Source organism: Elgaria multicarinata, chromosome 15, assembly GCF_023053635.1.
Source record: "Elgaria multicarinata webbii isolate HBS135686 ecotype San Diego chromosome 15, rElgMul1.1.pri, whole genome shotgun sequence".
Classification (NCBI taxonomy): Eukaryota; Metazoa; Chordata; class Lepidosauria; order Squamata; family Anguidae; genus Elgaria; species Elgaria multicarinata.
In genome coordinates, this window is record NC_086185.1 from 30,454,119 (window position 1) to 30,475,035 (window position 20,917).

The window sequence follows — 20,917 nt, forward strand, 5'->3', positions numbered from 1 at the left end:
CCATTATCTCTCTTTTCTCCCTCCTGGAGGCTTTTCCAGACGGACCTGACAGGGTTTGCCCAGTCATGCTGTCTTTGGATCCAGAAATGTCCTGACATGTTTTAAGTCAGCCTTCCTCAACCTGGGGCGCTCCAGATGTGTGGGACTGCATCTCCCAGAATGCCCCAGCCAGCGGCTGGGGCATTCTGGGAGTTGTAGTCCCACACATCTGGAGCGCCCCGGGTTAGGGTGACCCTATGAAAAGGAGGACAGGGCTCCTGTATCTTTAACAGTTGCATAGAAAAGGGAATTTCAGCAGGTGTTTGTATATATGGACAACCTGGTGAAATTCCATCTTCATCACAACAGTTAAAGGTGCAGGAGCTATAGTAGAGTGACCAGATTTAAAAGAGGGCAGGGCTCCTGCAGCTTTAACTGTGGTGATGAAGGGGAAATTTCCCCAGATTCCCCATATATACAAATGACACCTTCTGAAATTTCCTTTTAAATACAACTGTTAAAGATACAGGAGCCCTGTCCTCCTTTTCATAGGGTCACCCTACCTATGGGCACCAATGGGCCCATGGGAAACTTCCTGGGCACGGTCTAGGGTGACCCTATGAACAGGAGGACAGGGCTCCTGTATCTTTAACAGTTGCATAGAAAAGGGAATTTCAGCAGGTGTTGTTTGTATATATGGAGAACCTGGTGAAATTCCCTCTTCATCAAAACAGTTAAAGGTGCAGGAGCTATACTAGAGTGACCAGATTTAAAAGAGGGCAAGGCACCTGCAGCTTTAACTGTGGTGATGAAGGGGAAATTTCCCCAGATTCCCCATATATACAAATGACACCTTCTGAAATTTCCTTTTAAATACAACTGTTAAAGATACAGGAGTCCTGTCCTCCTTTTCATATGGTCACCTTACCCCAGGTTGAGGAAGGCTGTTTTAAGTTAAAGGAAGCCAGATTCCAGTTGGACATGAGGAAAAACCTCCTGACTGTTAGAGCAGTACGACAATGGAACCAGTTACCTAGGGAGGTTGTGGCCTCTCCCACACTAGAGGCCTTCAAGAGGCAGCTGGACAAGCATCTGTCAGGGATGCTTTAGGGTGGATTCCTGCATTGAGCAGGGGGTTGGACTCGATGGCCTTAGTAGTACCCTTCCAACTCTGCTATTCTACGATTCTAAGTATGAATTAAGTATGACTGCTTTCTGGATGTTAGTGTGGATGTATTTTGCTAGGCCCAAATTATTATTTATTACATATTTATGCTGCCTAACAGCCTAAGCAATCTGGGCAGCTTACAACTAAAAAAAAAAAAAAAATCAGTTTAAAACTTTAAAATCACATAAAACCAGAATAAATTACAGTCCAGGGAAGGCTTGTCTAAAAAGATGTGTTTTTAGGAGGCGTTTAAAAATTATTACATTTCCCGCCTCCCGAACCGTGCGAGGGAGGGTTTCCCAGAGGGTGGGGTGCCTCTACAGAGAAGGCCCCGCCGTCGAGGTTCTTCATGGCGACATTCTCTTCATGTCGGGATGACGAGCAGGGCCTCCTGAAGATCGTAAATGTTGCCTGGGCGTATATAAGGGAAGGCGATCTTCTAGGTATCCTGCTCCCAAATTGTTTAGGGCTTTGTAAGATAATAGCATAACCTTGTATGTGGCTTGAGCTAACAAGCAGCCAGTGCAGTTCTTTTAACACTGGTTTTATGTGGGCAGAGCTAGGTGCCCCAGTGAGCACCTGTAGCTGCTGTGTTCAGCACAAGCTGCAGCTTCTGAACCACATACATGGGTAGCCACAGTAGTCTCATCGTGAGGTTACCAGTGCATGAATGACCATGGCTAGGCTCGACTTCTGCAATACAATAATAAATGCAATAATAAATAAATTTCTACATGCGGGGCTGTTCAGCCCGGCAGCCAGGACAATGCCTGATTATTATTATTATTGCTGCTTTCCCATAGACCGTAGGACACACAGAGATGTATTTCTGATGGTTAAATATCCAAAATCCATAGTTTTGCAATACTTTTATTAGGACCAACCAAAATCTGTAGTTTTGCAATACTTTTATTAGGACCAACCAAAATGCAACATTTCTGATGGTGAATCAGAAATAGTGGGGAGGGAGAGCTCTGGCATGCCCCGCAGATGCTCTGAAGGAATCTTGTTTCCTCGCTTCCCTGCTAGACAGCTTGGGGTACAAAAATGAGACCTGTCTTGCTTCCCTTCAAGTTTTCAAACCAGTTTGGGTTGATTCATGAGTTATATTATACCGTGCCTGGTATAATATACTGGGTACGGTAATGGACTGGATGAGGGCTAATAAACTGAAACTCAATCCAGACAAGACGGAGGTACTGTTAGTGAGTGGTTCATCTGTCCGGCGAGGTGATGTTTGCCCTGTCCTGGATGGGGTTGCACTCTTTCTAAAGGATCGGGTCCGTAGTTTGGGGGTGCTCTTGGATCCAGAACTGTCACTTGAGGCACAGGTGAACTCAGTGGCAAAGAGCACCTTTTATCAGCTTAGGCTGATATACCAACTGCGCCCTTATCTGGATGGAGATAGCCTAGCTACAGTGATCCATGCTCTGATAACTTCTCGTTTGGATTACTGCAATGCGTTATACGTGGGGCTGCCTTTGAAAACGGTCCGGAAACTTCAACTGGTTTTAAGAGCTCCATCAGATGAGCGTTTCATTACATGCATGTTACTGGGCACTCATGTATTTTCGTGGGTCCCTCCCACAATGTCATCTGCCTCCCACCCCTTCTAGTCTTCTTCACATCACAAAAAACAAAACAAAAAAAACACACCCCAGTTAGTCTGACTTATTTTTAAAGGCGCAAGTTGCCACTATTTCCTGTTGTGTGCAGGAGAAACAGCATGATCAAAACGGCCCACTGAATGGACCACATACATGTTGTTTACTTCTTCTTTCAAAAGAAAAAGTAATGAGGGACAAATGCGTGGGCGGAGAAGCGATGGTAAGCAAACACGATTTCCCCCCGTGTGATGATGCTCTCAGTCTTCAGTTGCATCATCTTAAAAGCTGTTCTGTGCAAGACGGTGTTTCCACTGAAAGGCACTGGAGGGCAGCAAAGACTGAGAATAACAAGATGCATCCAGGAAAAGAACATGGACCTGTGTCATGTCCTTTTCCTTCCCAGGATCTGCTGTGTTGTCTAAAATGGGAATCATGGATCTTATCTGGCTTAGATCCCACAGGAATGGCAGTACAAAGCCTCCACCCCTTTTCAGGTGACAGGTACTGTATGTCTCTGTTATCTCAGGTGCTGCTGCTAACCCTTTTAAAAAGATATCTAAGCTAAAGTTCTTCTAAGAGGTGAACTTAAGCAGAGGATAGAGGTGGTTGTAACCCAGCGCAAAGAACGGAGGCTTCTCTGCACTTCACTGAGATGCTCTCCCCCTTTGCCTCTTTCTTAACTTGTTTCTCTCTCATCTTCATTTTCCAGGGAGAGCTTTTCACAGAAGCTATAGAAGATGATGACCAGCTATGCCTCTAAAAGCTCTCTGTGTGTACTTAAGTGCTTAAGATTGCAATCCAAGGGTGACCATATGGAAAGGAGGACAGGGCTCCTGTATCTTTAACAGTTGTATCGAAAAAGGGAATTTCAGCAGGTGTCATTTGCATGCATGCAGCACCTGGTGAAACGCCCTCTTCATCACAACAGCGAAAGCTGCAGGAGCCCTGCCCTCTTTTGTATCATGCATAAAAATGACACCTGCTGAAATCCCCATTTCTATACAACTGTTAAAGTGCCCCATGTGGTGGGCCAATTAAATGCAGTCTCTTAGGAAAGAACCTTCTAGATCTGGCCTGGCTCCACCCACTCAGGCTGGCCGTTGGCTCCCCCTGGTCAGGAAGGAGTACAGATGGCGTCATTTCCAACTGAGCCATACTTGAGCAACAAGGTTTTTGGGAGCTCTAGCATGTTTTGCATTTCTCATCTTGCTCTTGGTTGAGTCTCCGGACTTGTTCTTGGCCCATGGATGCTGATTGCTGTCCGGTCCTGGCTCTCTCCAGACTGCTTCCATTGGCCCAGTCCTGAAACTCAAGGCCAAACCACACTTTACATGCATGTGTAATGTTAATAAATTATTATTATTATTATTATTATTATTATTATTATTATTATTATTATTTACATTTATTTACCGCCCTCTGGGTGGCTTACAAAGATTAAAACACTGAACATTAAAAACCGATATACAAAATTTAAAAACCATAAAAAGCATAAAAACAGACAACATTCATTTAAAGCAACTATTCTGGGTCAGCTAAAAACTCAAGATATGCTGTTAAATGCCTGGGAGAAGAGAAAAGTCTTGACCTGGTGCTAAAAAGGTAATAATGTTGCCCCCAGGCAACCCTTGTTGGAGAGATTGTTCAATAATAATAATAATAATAATAATAATAATAATAATGTTAATTTGACAAATATGTTTAAGCTAGAAAGGTAGAATCAGGTAATTATAACTAACCTTTTAAATTAATTAATTAATTAATTAATTACATTTCTATACTGCCCAATAGCCAAAGCTCTTTGAACATGCATTGCCCTTTGAAAGTAGAAGAGGGTTTGTCCATGACACCAAGGAGCTTACAATCTAAAATTCAACATGGGAGAGAGAGTCAAGAGAGGAAGGCAGGGTGAGATCTGGGTTTCAGGGGCTGTGGACAAAGTGCCCTCGTTAGGCCTCCTCTGTCAATGGGCCCTGAGGCCTTACCTGCCATGGCAGAGGGTAGCAGCTCTCCAAGACGACTGGGTTTAACTGCCATTTTAATTTCCCACAATGCCCCATATTGGTGCAATGTTGGAGGCAGTGTGGCAGATTAAATGGGGGCAAGACTGAGCGCCTTATGGTGCCAAAAGCGTAAATAGATACAGCCTCGGTGGTGGGCCCAGTGGGACAGTGGCATTGCCCAAGAATGCTGGACGGAAAGGTAGGGAAATGACAGCAAGGGGGAATGGGAAGAATACACACTTTTTATTTATATTTATTTAGGCTTAATGACAGTAGGCTTAATGACAGTAGGCTTAATGGACTGTGGAGTTGTGTCAAAAGTGTTATATGTGTGTGTGTGTGTTTATGTATGTGCATACTTGCTTGTGCTGTACACTACGGGTGGTTGGAATTTTATTTCAGTTCGCTTTTCATAAGAATCTTCAAAAATTTGCAAAGTTCTCCATATTTGGGACCAAAATCCACAAAGTTCATATTCAGGAAAGAAATAACTTTTGATTTTAAAAATTTGAATGTGGTAATGAGCAAATCTAACAGATTCATCCAGCCATACTGTTTACACACAGAAATGCACAAATGCAGGTTTTGGTTCAGATAAGGACTACGCTTTGTTATTATAGCTTTACTCTAAAAATATTGTTGTTCATCCATCAGCAAAGGGGATGTAGCTCCAAGTGGTGCTTTGACAAAGTGCCACATTTATGAAGTGGGCTGAATAGCACCTTGAAAGTCCTCATTGGAAAACAAGGATACTCCTTCCCGTTATAAAGTGCTTCACGCAGTTAGACATACAACAAGGACAAATCAGAGGCCCTTTAATTTCAGGGTGGGTTTTTTTTTTGGTGGAGAGATAATTTTCCTTGTGATTTCCCTCATTATCAAGTGATATGAGATGAATTTGTCAAATTAAGTATCAACCAGTCTGTGCTCAAAGTGATGGATGGCTGCTCTTAGTTCAAACTCTGCAATTCCAGCCATATCTCCTGAAAAGGGAACACGGCTACTAAACTAAACTCACCATGCAGGTGAAACTTGAATCAGGCTTTTTTCTCATGGCTGTGGAATTGCCCATGTGCCATCTCAACAATTTTTCAAATCATTCATATAAAGATCCAAACATCCTTTTTTCAGTGTTAAATTTAGAAGCAACCTGGGCCACATCTTTATGGCCGCTTTACAGTGATGTAACTGCGCAGATTCCCGAAATCGGTCACACGACTCAGCTGTCCATTCGCCGCAGCAGCGGCTTTCCCCCGCGATGATGCGCATATTAGCAGTCGCGTTATACCTCGACTTTTAGGTTAGGGTTTGACTTTGAATCGCATTATGCTTATGTGTCTGTGGGGGAGTTAACTCGCATTTTGACATGTGGCCGTTGCTTTGATGTGATTGGCCAATTTCCCGCCTTCCCACCTATCAGCTGTCTCGTTCCTTCCCGCCGTTTTCATTTTGAATTTGACAGCAAAGATGGCGAAGGGCAGTGAGCCTCGAGCCTTCTCTCACACACTTGTGCTTCATCTGCCCCCTTCCACATGAGTGCTTCATCTGCCCCCTTCCACATTCCCCTTCATCTGCCCCCTTCCACATGAGTGCTTCATCTGCCCCCTTCCACATGGCTTACCCATCTTGTTTTTAAAAATGCCCAAACTCTCCCCATACCCTCGAGGAGAATGAAAGCAGGAAGTGGGCAGGAAGAAGGGGCGATTGCTCGCTCCTGGAGGGGAGATGGCTTCTCCCCTCTCCTCCTCCCCTCTTCTCCCCTCAGCCTTCTTGGCTCACTTAATGAACCCTCTTGACTGGTTGATACTGCGGGAGCAGCCACTCCCCCCCCCACTTCTCGTTCCTAAGCACATAAATGAGCCAGCACAAGTCTCGCCACAGACCTACGAGCTCTGCTCAGCTCCGCACCTTTTCCCTTTCCCCGTTTTTTGTTTGTTAAGTTTCCACTCCCGCTCCTTTCACCAATATAAATATGGGGATCTCCGCATATAGAATTTATTGTTTTGCTCGTCCTTCCTCCGTGGTGGATGTGCGCAGCATCAAGTACGCTATATATATAAAATCGCTGTTGCTGCTGCACTGTGATGCTCATTTACTAATTTGAATCAGCTAAAAATCGGCTTAAAATTTAATGAGAAGCAATTCCACTGTTGTATAGATGAGGGCCTGGATATAAGAAACAGAGTCTGGGCCACTCTTTTCCAGACAGCTGAGATTAGAAGGCAAACCCATGAAGGGCTGCATCAGCTCAATGGCAGTGCACCTATTTTGCATGCACTTGGTGAGCAGGGTCATTCTGTTGGGGATTCTTAACTTGGCGACTGCAAGCCTGCCAAAACATACTCCAAGGCCAGTGGTGGGCTTTAAGCTTCCTTCAAACCTGTTATCCCAGTTTCCCTGCAGCTACAAAGAGTTGAGATTTCACTGCCTTCTTTCTTCCTCCCAAAAGTGTTTCTCCTGCTTCCTTTCCTTGGTGACAGACTGCCCAGGTTTTGGTAAAGGAAGCAGGAGTGGGAAGGTATTGAGAAACGTGTACTTTCCTGGACAACTGGCCATGCTGCCTTGAAGAGTCTTGCTTCCGATTTTGAGGCTCTTGGGTGTAGAATCATAGAATCATAGAATAGTAGAGTTGGAAGGGCCCTACAAGGCTCAACGCAGGAATCCATTCTAAAGCATAACTGACAGATGGTTGTCCAGCTGCCTCTTGAAGGCCTCTAGTGTGGGAGAACCCAGTAGCAAAAACAACAACAACCGCGAAAGCTTAGCGCTATGGGGATAATCCGAGGGAAGCAGGTACGTGGGATGAAGCTTTCAGTCTCTCTTCATAGGGCTTTGTTTCCAGACCCCTGATCCTTCTTGTTGCCCTCTTCTGAACACACTGCAGCTTGTCTGCATCCTTCTTGAAGTGTGGTGCCCAGAACTGGACCCAATACTCAAGTTGAGGCCTAACCAGGGCCGAGCAGAGGGGAACCAGATAACTAAGGTCATCATCAGATGAGTGTTTTATTGCACGCTCATTGCTGGGCACTCATGGATTTTCATGGGTCCCTCTCACGACGTTGTCTGCGTCCTGTGCTCCTCCCATCCCTTTTAGCCGACTTTGTGTGGCAAAAAAACACCCCAGTAAGTCTGCTGCGTGCAGGAGAAGTGGTGGGATCAAAACAGCCCACTGAATGGGCCACGTGCATGTTGTTTACGTCCTCTTTTGAAAGAGGAAGTAATGAGGGACAAACGCGAGGGCAGAGAAACGATGGTAAGCAAACATGATTTTTCCCTGTGTGATGATGCTCTTAGGCTGATTGAATCATAAAAGGGTCACTTGACTTAGCTTTTATCTGTGTGCATTGATTTCATAAGTCCAAAGCCCGAGGCAGAAAGGATTGCTGTGTTTGATCAATTCTGTTCCTACTTTTTCTAACTCAGTTCCTATTTCCTGTTGAATTGGACATATTCTGTTGCATTGACTAGACAACTCTTCAAATGAATCAGCCATGCAGTCTTTTAGTCTCTCAGGTAGAAGAATACATAATTCAGGAATGAATGCATTTAGTTACATCTCTGGTATGTTTCCCCCCAATGATACCTTGAAGATGTCGATCTGTATGCAAATAAGGTACTGGAGAGGAATCAATTTGTCAGTTCTCAGAATGGAATCCAAGTGTGTGAAACTACAAAAGCTAAAACTAAAAGTCTAAAAAAAAAAGGGCCAACTCTCTCACATCAGTCAGTTGATTTTCTTAGCATCTTAAAAAAATAAGACCTAGGAACAAGTTATTCCTCAGAGGCCTTTTTCCATGTACTGATAATTGTTGCTTAGAAAAGTGCAGTTGCCATGACTACAGTGCAGAGGATGGGTGACAGAAAGGGCCCAGTTGTTGTTATTACAACTGAAGGTACTGTAATTTTGCAAGTGCAACTGAGTTGAAGAGGTGTATGTGGTTTAAGCTGCCTTCACATAGCAGCTAAGGGTGCCAGATCCTCACCTCAAGATCAGTGTCTACTCCTTTACATGCTTCAGGGCACTGTTATGGATCCAGGATGGCCCTCTCCTTTCCTTGTCTGCTATAGCTATTAGGCCTCTAATTTTGCTCTAAAAGGTCTTCAATTGTAGGGCCGTATTAGCTCTTCAATTCGCTCTCTGTCTTCTTCCTGATCTTCCAAGCTACTGAGAGGAACGGCCCAGCTGAGTCACCAGTTGAAAGCCAGTGCCTGGCAGTCACAGTACTGACCATCATGGGAACTGTGCAACAGGGCCAGCAGGGTTATGGCGTATATGCTCCCTCCAGAAGCAGCAGCCAGTGGGACCCAGGAATGGGCGAATTCAACTGCGTCCGATCTGTTGGAGGCTCGCCCCGCTGCCTGCCCCCGCTTGTCGGGCCACATGAGCTTCCTGTGAGGCTTGGTGATGCTCAATGAGCACTTGGCTGCAATCCACCCTTGCTCTGGAAATTATTGATTGCCCCCAGTCACGTAAATGGCAGCTATAAATGCTCCATTTATGTAATGGGCATTTCTGCAAAAATGCACAATTTGCGGAACCTCCATTGTGGCACACAATGGCTCTGGATAAGGGTGGACAGCTGCCAAGTGTGACTGGATCAGGGGGTGGTGGACACGGGGGTCTGTTGGCCTCCCGGAATTAGTCGGGCACTCACAATATCCCTACTCTAGACCACACCTAGGAGAAGGATCCCTCCTCCCAACTAGGTCTCTGCAATGGGATGCGCCTGGTGAATATTTGAATTTGAATAATGTTATGTCTCCTCTCAGTCTTGTTTTCTCCAGGTTAGACGTACCTTTCCTCACAAGATTTGTTTTCCATACCTCTGAACCTGTTCTAATTTGTCTACAATTTTATTAAAGTGTGGTGCCTAGAACTGGACACAGTACTCCAGATGAGGTCTGACTGATGAAGTGACAGAATGAGGGAAAACACCCAACAAGGAGGGGTAAAGAAAGGAATGGCTGGGGGGTGGGGATGAAAACCAGGTGGGAACAGGCAGAGGGAGGAAGAGACAAATAGGGTTAAAAAGTCTAGATGGAACCATCTCATTATCTAGATAGATAATTTCCTAGTTCACACTGAGAAGTTATTTTAAAATGGCGCTAGGGAGAGAAGGGACAGTTTCCTAATAGACATCAATAGAGAAATCAAAGTTTTTAATGTAGGTGGGATTTGGTACAAGTGTGTCCAATCAAATTAAGCAAGGTGAAAATGCAAGGTGAAAAAGAGGACGGGGCTCCTTCACATTTAATAGATATGTAGAACAGAGAATGTCAGCATTTGTCACTTGTCAAGGACGAGCTATGTCTTCTTTTTTACCTGTCCACCCTAATCCCACATCATACAGTCCCATTTCTTCTTTTACAGACCCCCTTTAAACTCAAGTTATGCAGAATATCCTTTTATTATTATTTATTCATTTAAAAGATCTGCATAACACCCTTTATTTCCAAATTGCAAGGTGGTGTGCAAAATTCATTAAAACAACCTTTAAAATGAAATGCAAAGATACTTTTAAAAACCTAATAAGCTAAGAATTTAAATCAGCAAATGCCTGGGTAAACAGATGAGTTTTTAAAAGGCACAGGAACTCTCCAACAAGGTTGGTGCCTGTTGCACTGTTTGGGGGAGAGAACTGCAAAGTGAGGTGCCGTAACTGAAAAGGCCATCCCCCCCGGGAGGCGCGCGGGAGGTGGATGGCGACGTGAATGGGACCTGTGAAAATCCGTGAGTGCCTAGTAACAAGTGTGCTATGAAACACTTGGCTGATGACACTCTGAATTTCATTTTGCTGTGTTTCTGCAAGCATTGTTTACTTAGTATACTCCACTAGATGGTAGACTGATAAAGCCCAATCCATTAAATAGCATATCGGGTGTCTGGAGAGTACCTTGAGTTTCTGTTTACTTTGAATCAGGCTTAAAACCTGGAACACATATAGCAAAAAAGTAGGCATAGCTGAACTTCCAGCTGAGAAGCACTTTAACAGAATTAAGAACTATAGGTGTGCTTCTTTCAGCTCCTATGATCAGGTCCTGCTCTGAAGTACCCTTATATAGATCTAGTCCTGGAGAACTGCATAGAAAGAATTGTTCTTACTACGTGTCACTTTTCTGATCAATGGTGCCCTGCGACGGAAAAAGTTGCATCTTATGAAATTGTCCCTGCTAAGCAACTTTTAAAGGTACAAGAGACATCTTCCAGCATGGCGCTGGTGACTCTACTCAGCACCACTGTCCTGACAAAAGTCTCTTCCACATTTCAAGCTAATCCTCCATTGGCAGCAATGATTCTTCCCTTGAAATGCAAAGAGCAGGTGTGGAGATACTAGTTTTGTCCGGAGTGTGGCAAGGATAGAAGGTGGTGCGCTCCCCAACCACAAGGCCCTGATGGATGTTGCTTTCATAAAAAAGGAAGAGGCACATTAATGGCATTCACACAATTGCCATGGCGAGCGTTTTATTGCACACTTGTCCCTCCCCACTTATGGATGTTCGCGGGTCCTTTTGATGACGATGTCTGCCTCCCATGCTTCTCCTGCTCCCTCTTGCCTTCTTCCCATCACAAAATAGACCCCTTTAAATCCGATTTTTAAAAAACGGAATGTGGTACCAAAGTGGTGCGCTAAAAACGGCCCCTGAAGTACTGTGGGACAGTAGTGGGGGAAAAGTGATGGTAAGGAAATGCGACCCTATATGGCTCGGGTCCAGGTTATTTGAAAAAACGTATTCTCCCTTATGAGCCTGCCCGTGCTTTGAGGTCTAATGGAGAAGCCCTTCTTTCAGTCCCACCATCTTCATAGGCGCGCTTGGTGGGAACATGGGGGAGGGCCTTCTCGGTGGCTGCTCCAGTGCTCTGGAACTCTCTTCCCGGGGAAGCTAGGCTGGCTCCTTCCTTGATGGGCTTTCAGAAGCAGGCTAAAACTTTTTTGTTCCAGCAGGCCTTTGGAGAATAATCTGGCCCTCCATCTATGTTAATGACTTATAATTTTGTCGTGTATTTTAAACGTTTATGGTTTTGTTCCCCCCCCCCCGCCAATGTATGTTTTAAACTTTGTAAGGCTGCCTTGAGGCCCAGCATTGGGGAAAAGGCGGGATAATAATAATAATAATAATAATAATAATAATAATAATAATAATAATAATAATTATTTTCTGATGAAGCTCAGCGTCTAGTTTGGCCCCAAGTCTTACGTTGTGTGAACATTCATTTTCAGAGTTTTTATAACAGAAGGTAGGTAATTTAAAATAAACAAAGTTTAGCTAATGAAATCAGTCAGAATTGATTGAAAGCCCCCAAGTGATGGTGTTTTCTCAGAACATTTCATTTAATATTTAATCACATTTATTAGCAAAAGTAATGAAATCAATGTGGACAAGTAATTAAAATCTGTTTAGTCTGAAATGTGTGGGTCTCTAATTGCGGAAAAAAAGAGTATTGAAGGCTGCGGTAAAGATTAATCAGAATCTGAATCACAGATTAATAGAGAGATGTCATCCTGGCTTGTTGCAAGAAATCCAGATCTCACTGAGGAGGGAGCTAACAGAGCTCTCAAACCCACAAGAGATGGCAAATTAGCCTCTGCTTGAAGACCTCTGGTGAGGAAGAGCCAACCAACCCCTCTCTGGGTAATTACGTCCATTGTTGAACTGCTCTTACTGAGCTCCATGACACCTACTTCTTTTTTCCTGGTACACACCTGCAATTTTGACCTCCGTTTCATTAGCGGGGCAAGAACTGGTCCCTTTCACGATCATTGCTATACCGGGAGACTCTCTTTTCACTTGTTTGCTCTCCCACTATTACGCCCACCCTACCCCGCCCTTTCTCCTTCCCCCTCCAGTTCATTGGTTCTTGTCGGGTGATGGACGTGGGTACCTCCACTTGGGACCTGATCTATTTATTTATACAAAGTATTCCCAACATCAGAGTGATCACAATGGTTAAAGTTTTGGGGTGGTGGTCACAGGCAGGATTTCCTTATGTCGCAGAAGTCCACAAAGTGTTTGGGAAGTGCTGGGTGGGGAGCGAGGAGGACTTTAAGCCAGGCACAGAGTCCTCCTGACAGCACAAGGGTGACTTTCCTCACTATCTCTTTGCTTAATGTCAAGTCAGCTTCCCAACTTCCACACACACTTTCCCACAAGCCTTGTTGGAAAAGCATCGCCAAGGCTGCCTTTGCCCCTTCTTTGGCGTTTAAAGATCTCAGCATATCCCCCGTTTTCATGCTCCACACCCCAGTTATTTTATCCCCCCTCTCCCAATCAGTAACACTGAACAACATAGGATCACAACACTTGTTCTTCCCAGCCAAAGTCCTAATGAAACAATCAACAGCTTTGTAGGTAACCAGAAAATCCCAGACCCATCAGCCAATGTGATGGATGCAACCAAAATGCTTACAGCTCCCTCATTTTTAAAGATAAAGAGATGAAACTTGGCACAATGATAGCTCTTAAGGGCTTTAGGACTGCAAAGTTTGAATGAGATCCCTTCATTGGATGATTTTTAAATGATTTTAGAAAAAATTCTCCTCAAACCATTCAACCGCATAAATACACACATACACCCCTCTCTGATTCTTCATTAACTCACCCCTGCACATTTATGGAGGGAGCTTTTATCCTCCATAAATGTGCAGGATGGATTAATGAAGAATCAGAGGGGTGTGTGTGTGTGCGTGTTTATGTGGGTGAATGGTTTTGGGAGGGAATTTTAAAAAATGTAAAAAATCAGTCAATGTAGGGATCTTGTTCAAATTTGGCAGCCTAAAGCCCTACTTAAGAGCTATGACGCTGCCAAGTTTCATCTCTTTATCTTTAAAAATGAGAGACCTGTAAGCATTTTGGTTAATTTCCAATGACTGTAATTTCGTGGTGGAGAAGACTCACTCTGCACACCCCTATGTCTAGTTTTACAACGTTTCATCAGCTGGGTGCCATTTCTGTGTGTAATGAGGGTGGGGTTGGAGCAGTGAAAGCCCTTTCAACCGACTCAACACAAGCCAACGTGCTGGAGAAGGAGATCTGCCCCCCTTTCATCAGCAAGACCTCCCTTCAAAGCACTCCCCCAACAAAGGACATGGTGTGACAACGGCAATACACAGGGGCAGAAGAGTGTTTTAATCCCGCATGGAGGAAATAAACTGGACTTTCCCCGTTCTAGGAAAACATGAAAAATGGAGGGGTAGAGGTAGGGCGACTGCAGGACAGGCACAACGTCATGTGAGTACCGCACTGCAAAACAGCAAAACAGGCAGGACGAGAGTGCAATAAAATGCTGGTGTGTTGGAGCCCACTGTTAAAAAACATTTTTCCTAATGTTCAACCAAAATCTACCCTCCTAGACTGAAGCCCATTATATCTTGTCCTGCCCTCTGGGGTGGCTACAGAGAGCACGTCTTTGCCCTCTTCTGTCTGTCTGACATCCTTTCAGGGATTTGAAGCATGGCATCACATGTCCCCTCCCCTCAGTCTTCTCTTCCAGCTCCTTCAATGTATCCACCAGCAACTTCTTCCTTTTCTCATCGAACTTGCTTTCCATCCCACTTTCTATCATTGCCCCCTGCTGAACCCATTCCAGTCTGAATACTGCTTAAATTGCACTATCCACTGGAACCACACTGCCAACCTTATCTTCTATCTACCTATAGATTTTACTAAGCTTGTGCGTTGTGTTCTGCTTAGATCAAAATCATGAGGCATGAGTGGGTATGTTTTTCCTGTCAATGAATCAAGCAACAGAAGCACTGTGAGTTTAGAACCAATGTGCCTTCTGCAATCTGGTATGCCCCAGTGGGGAGGGTAAGGTTGCAAGCCTACGCATGTTAGACAGGAAAAGTCTAATATAAAATAAAGAGACTCCATTATGTTCTAATATAAAATAAAGAGACTTCATTTTTCTATAAAGAAGTATTATTTACGGACTCTAATCATATTAATTAATTTCAGCATCGCGATCATATCCCAAACCCTCATACACCAATCATCAGTTGCTGGAGAATGAAGTCACTTCCACCCATGGCTTGCTGCCATACAGGCAGCCATGAGTAAGTGAATAGTCATTTCCACATCATCAAGTGGAACTATATCTTTAACATATCAAAATAAGAAATATTAATGGGTCCAAAAGGTAAGTCAACACCTGCATTTTTCATAATTTCATCCTTAGCCATCCTGCAATTTTTTTACTATACTGGGGCAGGAACAAAAATATTTGCTCCACGGCAACCACATCTCCAACACTTATCCTCTGTCTGCCTATAAATTTTACTAAGCCTGCTCATTGTGTTGTGCTTAGATCAAAATCATGAGGCATGAGTGGGTATGTTTTTCCTCTTGATGAATCAAGCGACAGAAGCACTGTGTGTTTTGAACCAATATGCCTTCTGCAATCTGGCATGCCCCAGAGGGAGAGTAAGGTCACGATCTTATGCATGCATAGACAGAAAAACATCCTACAACTCCCAGCATTCCCCAGCCAGCCATGCTAAGTTCCTAATAGCATGTATATTTCTTTAGTGGGATACTGGAGCTATCTTTGACCCTGTTCAAACAACACGCTAAGCCACAGTGTTTAAGCATTTTGTGCTAAGCATTTTGGCATAGTGTGTTGTGTGAACCATTCCTAACCATGGTGGCTACATAACCACGGTTTAAACGTGCCCACTAGCCATTTGCTGCAAAAGGGTTAGTGGGCTAACCATGGTTTAGTGTGTTGTCTGAACAGGTCCTTTACTGCAGTCAAACATGTAAAATAAAACCGGAAAATGTAATTTTAGTTCCCTTCCAATAAACCCGGAAGAGCCTGTTGTGATTTTGACTTCCTTCATTAGAGGTGAGTGACTAGGGACCTGGTAAGAGAACTTTAATATTCCTTCCTGCCTGGGGTTTGCTGTCCAAATGAGCAATTTACCTGCAGCAGGAATGTGGTCTTTGGGGTAGGTTGAGAAGAGCCCACTTGGAGTTTAAGTGGACAGAGATGCAGGGAGGCAGAGGGTGCCTAGCTGGGTTAAGAGAATTCTTTTAATGGACAGATATTCTGCAAAGTGGGGTTTCTGTCCATGTCTTCTCTTACACAAAAAATTGTGTCATGTTTTTCCCAGATGAAATGGGCATTGGTTATGAAGCCCATCTATATTTTCCAACCCAGCATGCATATGCAATGCGTTATACGTGGGGCTGCCTTTGAAAACGGTCTGGAAACTTCTGCTGGTACAAAACAGGGCAGCCCGTTTACTAACAGGGACTTGCTGGTGAGATCACATCATGCCAGTCCTCTTCCAGCTTCATTGGCTGCCAGTCCAGGTCCAGGCAGGATTCAAAGTGCTGGTATTAACATTCAAAGCCCTAAACGCTTGGGACAAGGTTATTTGAAGGAACGCCTCCTTCCATATGTACCTGCCCAGACATTAAGATCATCCACAGGAGCCCTTCTCTGTGAGCCCCTGCCAAAGGAAGTGAGGCAGGTGGCTACTAGCAGGAGGGCTTTCTCCGCTGTGGCACCACGGCTGTGGAATGAGCTCCCCAGAGAGGTCCGCCTGGCGCCTACACTGTACTCCTTTCATCGCCAGCTGAAGACCTTTTTATTTTTTCAGTATTTTAACACCGAAATTTAAACTTTGCTGTTTTAATTCTGGATTTTAATCCTTTTATGAACTGGCTATTGGGCGGTATAGAAATGTAATAAATAAAAATAAATAAATATATCAATTTCTGCTGTGTGGTTTTATCCTGGTTGTGCTTTTTATATTGTGTTTTGTATTTGGGTTTTTAGATTGTTGGATGTTTTATTATGTTCTTAATGGTTTTAATTTTTGTGAACTGCCCAGAGAGCTCTGGCTATTGGGCAGTATAAAAAAGTAATAAATAAATAAATCCAGGTAAGCCAATATTGGTTTTGTTCCTTGATCATAGCAGATTGTTTCAACTTGGAAATGTGTTTAAAAAATAAAAATAAAAATGGAAACTATCTAGAGTTAAAGATAATAGATAATATGTGCCAGGCTAGAAAATAGGGGAAATTGCTTGGGAAAATAAAACAATTATTCCTTCACACAAATTATTAATATTGGATACCCAGGGAGCTTCGGCTGTTGGGTGGTATAAAAATGCAATAAATAATAATAATAATAATAATAATAATAATAATAATAATAATACCATGAAGATGGCAAGACAGTAAAGGTTTCCAAATGATCTGTAACCTCCTCCCTGTATTTGTATTGCAATTTGTTCTGCACATATCCATCCCCTGGCATGAATGCTGGCAGCCCATAATGTCAGCAATACAAACTCTTGTTCTCATCTCTAAGCACCAAGCAGCTACGCAGAAATGCTGTAGCGAAGAGGGACTATTTAGTTGCCGCCCACCACCACCAAATGGTGACGGAGGGAAGGATAGGTTCACACAGTGCAAGCATTGCCTTATTGCACTTGGCTGGCATCGACCCAGAAGAGTATTTTATTGATTTAAATCATTTATCCAATTGATGACTCACCCTACAGCTGAAGATCTCAGGGTGACGCGCAGAATAAAAACAAATACAATAAAAGAATGACGAAACACATTAAAAGAATGTTTTTCTTACTATTTGTGAAATTCAATACAAATATAGGGGGTCCTTTCAGGCAAAACATCTGAGGTATTTCAAAGGGGAGCTCAAAGCCCCAAAGGATTTTGACAAAACTGATGAGGTTCCTCAGATTTTGCCTAAAGCAAACTTCAAAGTGAATCAATGAGCTACCTTATGCCAAGACAGACAGCTGATCCATCTAGATCAATCAATATTGTTTACACTGACTGACACGGCTAAAGTTTCAACGGCATGTTGTGACAAAACAGTTATTTTATTATTTAGCTGCATCTGTGAATGTTTATTTGCATGCCTGATGTACCTTAACATATCATTTCTCCTAAAGGCAATGGTAAGTAGGCGAGAGGGGGGGCGTTAGAATGTTTAGTTCTTGAATGGTGTCTCCTGGTTGGCTGGTTGATTTTTCAGTTGGGAGGGAGAGAAGAAATAACAGCATCTTTGAGCGTCATCAGACGAGCATTTATAGCACTCACGGATTTTCACGGGTCCTATTCACAACGCTGTCTGCCTCCGGCGCGTCTCCCACTCCTTCTGATCATTTTCTGTCTCAAAAAAGACTCGCGAAAATCTGTTCCCCCACCTCCGTCGTGAAATGTGTTGCCATTTCCTGTTGTGTGCAGGAAAAGCAGCACAAAAACCAAAGCAAAACGCCCACTGAATGGACCATGTGGCCTTTGTTTACTTCCTCTTTCTTCAGTGTCTGAAGAAAGAGGAAACTGCTTGTCCCTATTGTGGGACAGAAGCACGATTCAAAGCGACAGGAGGGAAACGTGATTTCCCCCCATAGAATCATAGAATAGCAGAGTTGGAAGGGGCCTACAAGGCCATCGAGTCCAACCCCCTGCTCAATGCAGGAATCCACCCTAAAGCATCCCTGACAGATGGTTGTCCAGTTGCCTCTTGAAGGCCTCTAGTGTGGGAGAGCCCACAACCTCCCTAGGTTACTGATTCCATTGTCATACTGCTCTACAGTCAGGAAGTTTTTCCTGATGTCCAGCTGGAATCTGGCTTCCTCTCAGGCACACAGCCCGTGCGTGTGACATCTAGCCCTTCACTCATGCAGGAATCAAGCTCAGGAGAAGCAAGTGTGCAGGTGGAGTCACACCCAGGCAATCTTTCCAAGGAGCTCTTTTTTCAATGGTCATGCAAGAATCAGGCAGGGCTACAGACACACAACTAATGTATGGTATGCAGAAGTGGGAAGTGGATGTTCTATACTAGGTCCACCTATTAGAAAATAGCCTGGGAGAACATAATGTTGGGACATTCTGGCTTGGTTTTAGGATTTGTGAAAGATGTGATTGGTATGGAATATGGTGACCAAAATAGAACCTCCCCTGACTCAATTGCACTTTTGGTGCATAAATCGGAATGTGGCAACCATCCAGAGCATCTATGCAATGGGGCAGGAAGATGAGGATGGCATTACAGTTTCTTTCTATGCCCCCCCCCAAACAGGGTCTCAATCAGGTCACACGTATGCACCCCATAGCCCTGTGGAGATATGCTTTCCAACTCTCCAGATCATCCTCTTTCCCAAAGAACTGCACCCCTCAAACGACTGCACCAAATAAGGAGCCCTACCTTTCTGGGCTCTCCCAGGAAAACTTTTTCTGAGTAGGACTAGTTCAATGGCCAGGCATACCTCCACAACTATGCTACCTCCAGAAGACTCGAAGTGGTTTGTGACCTCACGGTAGGTCTTAAGATTGGATAGCCACCAAAACACTTTGGAGACTCACTTATGTGGCAGGAGCGGCTCTCTCATGATCGTCCTCTGTCTCACAAGGTGTGGTTTCAACTGCTCTGCAAGTACAAATAGGGTTGCCCTGGGCATGCGAAGTTATGCTGCCTCCTCTTATCATCCCAAACACCGAGGATGAAGTCATCATACCACTGTTCTGACTTTGAGTAAATCCACCATCTACGTAGATGTATTTTCCTTCCACAGAGAGCAATCAAAGCAGCAACCTGTGCCCGTCATACTGCTTGTTGCCTGTGGAGTCTTCGTGTGCAATCGCAGGCAAGCCCACGGACACATTCCTAGCAACACCCACACCACTTCCCCCTTCTTGACTGTCTCCTCTTCAGCTCCCTTCTTCCTCCCAATGCTACTGATACCAGTGGCAGAGGTTGATTATGTTCTGCACAACCACCCCTAGCAACAGCAAGTGCATCCTGAGCAGAAGAATTATTTCTGGACATCCGTGATGGTATGCCTTGGATAAAGATGGGCAGAATTGTGGAAGGACCCTCCACAGAGTGGAAGGGCAGAGATCCAGATGGGTGGAACACCATTGGAATATGGATGGCCTGTGTTTGGCTTGGGAGGAGCAAGTGTTCTCCGTGGCTCTACCCCTACCTCACCTGTGTCCCTCTACCATGTCACCACTGGGAACAACCCAAACATCTTTCCTAAGTAATTCTTTGAGAATAGAGAGAAAGGCAGGACCTAGGAAAAAGAAAACAAATGCACAGTTACAAGATGGGGGATTCTTGGCTCAGCAATACTATAAACGAAAAGGATCTTTTAAACTGTTGTAGATCACAAGTTGAATATGAGCAAATAGTGTGATGTGCATTAATAGAAGTATAGCTTCTAAATTGCATGAGGTACAGGTTTCCCTGTATTTAGCACTGGTTAGGCCTCATCTTGGTATTGCATCCAGTTCTGGGCGCCACACTTCAAGAAGGATGCAGACAAGCTGGAGGGAATTCAGAGGAGAGCAACGAAGATGATCAAGGGTCTGGAAACAAAGCTCTATGAGGAGAGACTGAAAGAACTGGGCATGTTTCACCTGGAGAAGAGAAGGCTGAGGGAATACATGATAGCACTCTTCAAATACTTGAAAGGTTGTCACACAGAGGAGGGCCAGGATCTCTTCTCGATCATCCCAGAATGCAGGACACAGAATAATGGGCTCAAGTTACAGGAAACCAGGTTCCGGCTGAGCATCAGGAAAAACTTCCTGACTGTTAGAGCAGTACCACAATGGAACCAATGACCTAGGGAGATAAGTAGGCTCTCCCACACTAGAGGCCTTCAAGAGGCAGCTGGACAGCGATCTGTCAGGGATGCTTTAATGTGGATTCCTGCATTAATCAGGGAGCTAGATTTGATGACTTATAGGCCCCTTCCAACTCTATTATTATTATTATTATTATTATTATTATTATTATTATTTGTATTTTTATACCGCCCAATAGCCGAAGCTCCCTGGGTGGTTCACAAAAACTAAAACAATTCAAAGTATAAAACAAACAGTATAAAAACATGATATAAAATACACATTAAAACGAATTAAAACATATCATACATGATTAAAACATCCTGAAAACATCCTGAAAACATTCTAAAATTTCACTGGATGGGCCTGCTGGAATAGATCAGTCTTTATTGCTTTTTTATTACTATTCTATGACTTTCTCAGGAAAGAATGTACCACTACATCCTGTACCTTTGAGGGAATGCAGAAGTACTAGGCAAGGCAGCACTTTCTATATAGGGCTGCACTTTTTCGGTTCACATAAAATAAGACCCAGTCCAGGCAACACCTTGGT